General features: G+C 35.9%; 1 protein-coding gene and 2 long non-coding RNA genes across 4 annotated transcripts in view; 2 read left to right on the top strand and 1 right to left on the bottom strand.

Annotated features, from left to right (window-relative positions):
- Positions 1–142, bottom strand: part of LOC309481170 — a 4,946-nt gene extending 4,804 nt beyond the window's left edge. The window contains exon 1 of the long non-coding RNA XR_014199928.1: positions 1–142. This exon is cut by the window's left edge and continues 12 nt beyond it. This is a non-coding gene — a long non-coding RNA (uncharacterized lncRNA).
- A 164-nt stretch (positions 143–306) lies between these two features.
- vdra (vitamin D receptor a) overlaps positions 307–7,500 on the top strand; it is a 77,763-nt gene continuing 70,569 nt past the window's right edge. The window contains exons 1-2 of one of the 2 annotated variants that reach the window (XM_082145941.1): positions 310–446; positions 709–768. The gene's annotated coding sequence lies outside the window, so the exon portion shown is untranslated. Of the gene's footprint in view, positions 447–708; positions 769–7,500 lie in introns of both variants that reach the window. The other variant, XM_082145942.1, reaches the window with a different exon arrangement.
- LOC309480093 overlaps positions 4,367–7,500 on the top strand; it is a 3,673-nt gene continuing 539 nt past the window's right edge. Inside the window, exon 1 of the long non-coding RNA XR_014199543.1 lies at positions 4,367–7,500. This exon is cut by the window's right edge and continues 149 nt beyond it. This is a non-coding gene — a long non-coding RNA (uncharacterized lncRNA).

Genomic DNA, 7,500 nt, shown 5'->3' with positions numbered 1-7,500 from the left:
TCGTGTTCTTTGTGTCCTAACTCCACAGGTCTGCATTTTTAACATGAATGACCTACTTTTGATATTTTTAACTTTTTAAACACAGAAACACTGTGGACACAGATTGTTTACCTCTTAGCGGCTGAGCCGTGACGTCAGGACACACCCCTATAGGTCAGGGGGCGTTACCCGTCTCGCAGTCAGTGGCGCGCCATTCGGCCAATCAGAATCCAGCTGTCAGGCGTTCCGCCCAATCGGCGGAGAGGGTATGTCAACGGACGCCTGTGATTGGCGCTCTGTGTCTATAGATATGTAGGCGGAGGGCGGGGCTAAGTAAAGCTGCTGACCGTTTACTGCTGGTTTATCTGGAGAAAGAAAAAGCGATCGGTGGGACTAAACGCGAGTTTTAACCAAGGCCTGCTATTGGATTCAGTGGATGATTACATAAACGAGTCTGATTAGTTCTGGTAAAATATACTTTAATGCTATCATGGTGTTTGCACTTGGGGAAAACTGTTGGATCGCTAGTGGTCAGTTGTAATGCGAATATGTGGCCATGCAGAGCGTGTATGCACGCGCACGCGCCCGAGTGCATGTTTGTGTGTCTGTCAGTGTGTATGTGTGTTTGTATGTGCGACACACAAAACAGCATGACCACAGATGCATCATATTTTGGGAAACAACACGATTCTGTATCACACTTTGGTATATGTGTGTGTGTTTTAATAGGTAAAGCTAAATGTGAAGCTGGCGAGTGTGAACCGAGAGTAAACGGTGATGCCACATCAGGTACTGACTCTTTCTCTGTTTCACTGTTTCTCAGCAGCTTTTACTCCTGATATGTGTCAGTGTTGTTCACTGCTGTTCTTCTGCCCTGATGCTCTTCAACGGGTTAACAGAGTTTGGGCTGGATTGTGAATGTTGACCTCGTATAATTTACAGAAAAGGAGAAGTGAAAGTTTGAACGAATTAACGATTTGTAGAGTATTTCTCTTGCTTTAACGCATCTTCAGATGTCTGGCTTTATTTCCAGAACAAGATACTTAATATAAAATAAACCATTGTTTTTATGAGGTGCATATTTTTTTTTATGCCGTTCAAACTTCCTTCTAGATCTTTTTGTTTTTGCGGTTTCTTGAAGCTTTGCAAAATTGTAGATGTGTGTGTTTTGAAAACAACATCTCACTGATACATAATATCGTTGAAATTCTATATTATAATTGAAATCATAATTAATTATAAAGTCTTTATAAAGAAGAGTAACTCATGTGGCTTTCAGGACAAATCCATCTATTATTAGAGTGATTGTTCGAGGCATTACGAGTGTTATTGAAAGCTCTTCTTTCCACTTTATTCGTTAGTTTTGCTCTTTTATCCCACGTGAGACGGGGATCAGACACTTGCCTCGGGCTCAGACGCTCTAATGATGAGAAATATAAGCTGGACTTCAAATGTTTTCAGTGTTTTCCGCCAAGTCAACTTGTTCTTTTGTATTTGTGGTACTTACAGTGTCATATTGCAGTGTGTTGCATTTGAGTTCTGTGTGTCACTGGGAACTGGTGCAGTGTTGAGCAGAGCTGTAGTCTATGTTAGTGGAGAAAACCTGCATATAAAGAGTGTTTAGTTTGTGTTATAAAGAAGAGAGTCCTGTGGGATGAGTCTGTGTGACGCAGTTTTTTTTTTTTCCTGCTAATATTTGATAAACTTTGCCCTATTTGGCGTGTGTTGTGTTTGTTTTGTATCGTAGCATAGCCTTTGCTCTTTGTAAATCTTTATAGTTTTAAAACACTGTGTGGCAAGAACAGCCGTGAGCTTTAAACGGCACGTGTGTCAACTGTGGTTTTGTGCTGTGAAGCTGCGACACACACACACACATGCATACATACACTCACACAAACACACACACACACACACACACACACACACACACTCTCACACCCTCGCGCACGAGACTTTTCCAGTTTAGGGTTGTTATTGTGTATGAGACGGATCTGTGGTGTTAGAAATGTCACATTATTCCAAATACATAGATTGAAATTCACAAATAATTCACAAAATAATTCACAAAATCAATAAATTGACAAATCAATAAAATGAGATTTGCAACAACAAAAGAAAAAAAGAAAGTGTTTTATGGCTCAAACAAAACTGCGTTGTTCGTTGTTTTTGAATATTGAAACACTTTTTAATTTTTTTTATTAATGCCACTAACCAGAACAATGCAATGAGACATAATCATACAAAGTAAATTAAATAAAAATACACCAAAACAGTGCCAGAGGACAAGAACAAAATTATAACAAACAAAAGAGAAATGGTGCAACTTTATACAACATTACTGAGCGTCAAAACCTGCAGACAAACCCACGGATAGACTCCGCCCACCGTCCACTTAAGCCAATCAGATAACAGCTATTTTGCGCTGACCAATCATAGCACGCTTTTGCTCCAACCAATTGCAATTTGCTTTACACTAATTTATCTATAATTTATCTAATAAAGGCTCATAAAATTGGTACAGTAAAATATGTTTAAAATGTGTGTTTCGTTAGACCACTAGATCTCTGTTATGGGAAGTGTTATAGAAGTGTCACGAACGAATAAACACTTTCAACCTCGTGATAAACATGCGAGTTTGTGTAAAGGGTGAAATTACTGTCATTTCTCACGCCGGATATGACGATCTATAGAGCATTATAAATGGTATTTTAAACATTTAAATACATTTTGCCTGGCAAAAAATTGTGCACATTATATTGGAGTCCATATCGGTATCGACTAATATTAGCATGTTTTAATTAAACGCATCATTATGAGTTTGCACATAAATAAATAAATAAATAAATAAATATTTAATTAATTAATTATTATTATTATTATTATTATTATTATTTTTTTTTTATTTTTATTTTTTTTATATATATATCTTTTTATTTTTTTTATTCAGTTTAAACTAATTTAAAGTTCTTTTCTATGGAAGGTTACAAATAGTATTGAATTATAATATCGATCATCACATTATTTATTGGCCATAACAAATAAATGGGAATTAGCTAAAAAAAAAAATGTAAAAGCAATTATGAAATGACTTAGTCCTAATTCAATTGAACTAATTTATACGTTTTATTACATTCTTTAAATGGTAACAATAAGGTATTATTAACTAACTAACAATGAAAAACACTTCTAAAGCATTTATTAATCTTAATTTCAACCTTTGTAAATGCATTATTAAAAATAAAAGTTGTATCTGTGAATATTTAATAACCTGAGCTGATATGAACTAAAAGTTATCAAAGATAAATAGATCCTGTGCTCATTGTTAGTTAATGCATTATCTAATCAGACCTTATTTTTACAGTTACTTGGCAAATCTGATGCAGTACTCACTGCACATCTGCATAAATACAAAATACTACAAAATCAAACAAAGTAGATGCATATTAATCATTTTTTATAATAAGTCAAGTCAAGTCAAGTTTATTTGTATAGCGCTTTTCACAATACAGATTGCATCAAAGCAGCTTCACAGTATTAAATATAATAAAAAAAAAGAGCATGTGCAAAAACATGGTGACACGAGTGAATAACGGGTTCTCATAACTCAGATTGTTGGATGAGCTGCAGGTGTTGAAGTCAGACGTGCTCTTCACGAGTCGCTCAGAGATACTAAATGTGGTCAGTGAAATGAATGTACTATATTTTAGTTTGATAATGTTATTGGTGTATTTTTAAGGGGATTTTTCTTTTATACTAAATTATATTTACGCTGTATTTATAATCCATTTATTAACTTTTTGCGCATAGAACTGAAAATAAAATTTCCAACTTAAACTGGTAAATCTTGAGTGCTTTCGAGGAACAGACTGAAGACTGATCTCTTCAGAGACGACACTCGGCAGATTATTGATGAAGTGTGAAAAGTTTTAAAAAGTGAACTTAAAGTTACAGAATTTTATGTGTTTTGTTATGAAAAATGCACAAAAATACTATTAAAATTTTGTATATGAAATATACATCTTCAAAATCACGTTGTACTCTAAAACTGTGAGAAAATAAGTCATAAATCTAAACCCGTTGTGTTCAAAATTTTAGGTTGATCTCTCAGAAAATGAAAATGAAACTGAACGCTTCCACTAGTGGAAATTCATCTCATTCATTTCCAGTGCGCTCATTTGTTGCAAGCATTCTTATGTGTTGTGGGTGTGTGTGTTGCATGCATACGTGTGTGTGTTGTGTGTGTGTGTGTGTGTGTGTGTGTGTGTTGATGCGTGTGTGTGATGTGTGCGTGTGTGTGTGTGTTGCTGCATGCATTTGTGTTGACACGTACGTGTGTGTTGCATACATACGTGTGTGTTGCATGCATAGGTGTGTGTGCATGTGTGTGTTGCACGTGTGTGTTGCATGCATACGTGTGTGTGTTGATGCGTGTGTGTGTGTGTGTGTGTGTGTGTTGCTGCATGCATTTGTGTTGACGCATACGTGTGTGTTGCATGCATAGGTGTGTGTGTGATGTGTGCATGTGTGTGTTGCATGCATTCTTGTGTGTTGCACGTGTGTGTTGCATGCATATATGTGTGTGTGTGTGTTGATGCATGTGTGTGTGTGTTTGTTGCTGCATGCATTTGTGTTGTGTGTTGATGCATGTATTTGTGTTGACGCATACGTGTGTGTTGCATGCATTCTTGTGTGTGTGTGTGTGTGTGTGTGTGTGTTGATGCATGTGCTCCGGATCGGAAGGGACGATCAGGACCACCCAGACACCACGAGGCCTCCACGTGACACTGCTCCGCGAGACAAAAGCGTTTAGCGACGAGTTTAGCATTCCCGCTCTAATTACCCTGTGATTGCGTGGAGTTCAGAGTTTCTCCAGCGGGTCCTGGCCTCTCTGTGTTTCTACAGGAGTGTAATGGGTCCCACATGAGCGTCTGTGTTACACTGCAGCTTCAGGAAGTAAACTTTAATAGTTTGAGTGATTAGTCGTTTCCAGGGGCGACGGAACACAAAGCGGAGCGTCATTAGCCTGGCTGTTAATGCTATCAGATGTTTATAACTCTCATTAGGTGCACATTTACTAGATGTAAATTGCTGTTAGTGTAGTGGGATTTTATTTGGTTAATTGCTCATGGTTAGTGTTAGTGCTGCGATCAAACCTCTAACGAAAGGTATTACAATTCAGTGTCAGCAGCGTTTGTGCTCCAGACATGAATGAGTGCTCAAAATCACATGAAATGCGCCATAATAGACTAAACATGCTGGTGAGATTTGCATGTGCCATCAATTCACAAGCTTTTGATTCAATTCTATTCTGATTCGATATCGATTGTTATTGTGACTATGAACTAGAGCTGCACGATATTGAAGAAAACCGGTGACGTCACATTTTCACGCCGCTAAACATGATGCTGAACAAAACCAACCATCATTGGTTGCTTTACATGTCAATCAGGCGTCGCTTATGAGGGGGAGGAGCTACATGTTCGAGAGCTGTCAATCAGCCGTAGACACGCCCCCTCCTCAGCAGGGACTAAAAATGAGGCCACAGCAATAATTCTTGAGAGGATGGATGTTTTACAGACCTTACAGGCACGATTCATACAGATACTGACCTGGAACGTTTACACTGCCTGTAATTGTCTACTTGTATTGTGCCTGTGTTTGTTTCATTTGTGAAAGTATTTTGTAATCGTCCAGGTATGAGTGTAAGAATGTCCATATTGATTGATTGATGAATTTCCCAGAAGGGATGACACAAGCATCCGCAACTCATAACACTTACAAACAGTCAAATCAGTCAAATCACACAAACACCAATTCTAATAATAAATAAATCGGCTACAACAACCAAATTAGAATCTATATAGAAAGGAAGATGCATAGTCCTAAGACTAAAGTTTGCTTAAGATAAAAATGGCAGTGATAAACAGCGATAACATGATATAATATGGTTGTTTAACCAAATGTATTGAGTTTAATATATTAGGCTGATTGAACACAATTATATTAAGTTGTAACAATGTTAATCGTGTTACTTAAGCTTACTTTAATTAATTAAATTGAACAAGAGACAAATATACAGCTATAATATGTTGTTATGTGGTTGTATTGAGTTAAATATATATGTTAATTAAACAATTAAATTAAGTTGTAACAAAATGTTAAAAAATCGTGTTACTTAAGCTTATTTTAAATTGTATATCTCACTCAACAACAAAAAATTAGCTTATTTGAATTAATTAAATAAATTGAACAAGAGACAGTAACATATTTTTAAAAAAATATTTTTTTTTTAGTTGTTACAACTTAATTTAAGTGTTCAGTCAACCTAATATATTTAACTCGATACATGAGTTTAAACAACAACATAACATCATATTATCGCTTTATATCACTCAAAAAAGTAATTAGTCTTGTTCAGCTATACTGCTGTTCTGTGGTTATTTAACCTCATGTATCGAGTTGTCACTCGTTCACTTGTCGGAGGAACGCAGGGTAGTTTTTGCGTGTGTGTGAGGGGCCTTGCATCAGGGCACAGCCGCTCTGATTGGCTGTGTAACCCGAGCCCGCGGCTTCTGATTGGCTGCTGGGTGACAAGCCCCCGTGCGGGAGTCCCTCCCCTTCCTGTGTTCCCCTCCCCCCGACAGGAAGTGGTGATGTGATGGAATCCACCGGATGTTTCGGAGGGAACATGAGGGTGACGGGATACAGCATGTCTGTCCCATTCAAGAGCTTTTTTTTTCTTTTTTTTCTTCTTTCTTTCCATCTGCTTTTCTGTTTCGGCGTCTGTATTTTGTTTCCCTTAGAGACACGGTTTGGGTCTTTTTAGAAAAATTCATCATGCTAATGATAGTTTGTGGATTATACCACAGTCGTTGTGTCTTCGCCAAAATGCCATTTTTATAATGTTTGAGATTCTGATCTCATCTGCTTCATACACTGTAAGTTTATGAATATTTGTGTATTATTATTGTTCTTGTTGATTTGTATAATCAGTTCTCTTTATTTTTATTTGTAAAATTATTTATTTCAAATAAATGCATTAATATTTTTTTTAAAGAAATAAATATTTATGAAAGTATTTAATTATTTGATTTTAATTGATCTATTTAAGTGTTTCTGCTCTAAAATATGCTTTAAACCATGTAAGAAACTTTAAGAATGTTTATTTATTATTATTATTATTATTATTATTATATTCGTTTTTTGATGACTGTATAATCAAAAACGTTTTTATTAGCATTTATTTATATTTCTAGAAATATTTTACTTCAAATGAATAAACTTAAATAAAGAAATACATTTAAAGAGATAAATAATTTCAATTGTTCCAGTTTTTACTTTCTTAATTATTGAATCATTTCTTATTTAATTATTTGAGTTTAGTTTATTATTATTATAATAATTTATTTGCCCTAAAATCGGAAAGTTAACTTTATTGTCCCCAAGGGGAGATTCTGCTTGAGCACACAGTGCAGAGCTGCTTCATAGAAGACATCACAAAACACATCGACAAGATCCCGA

Source organism: Leuciscus leuciscus (genome assembly GCF_965113295.1).
Source record: "Leuciscus leuciscus genome assembly, chromosome: 18".
NCBI lineage: Eukaryota > Metazoa > Chordata > Actinopteri > Cypriniformes > Leuciscidae > Leuciscus > Leuciscus leuciscus.
The sequence above is the reverse complement of the archived record's forward strand: the minus strand, read 5'-3'. Positions and strand labels throughout refer to the sequence as shown.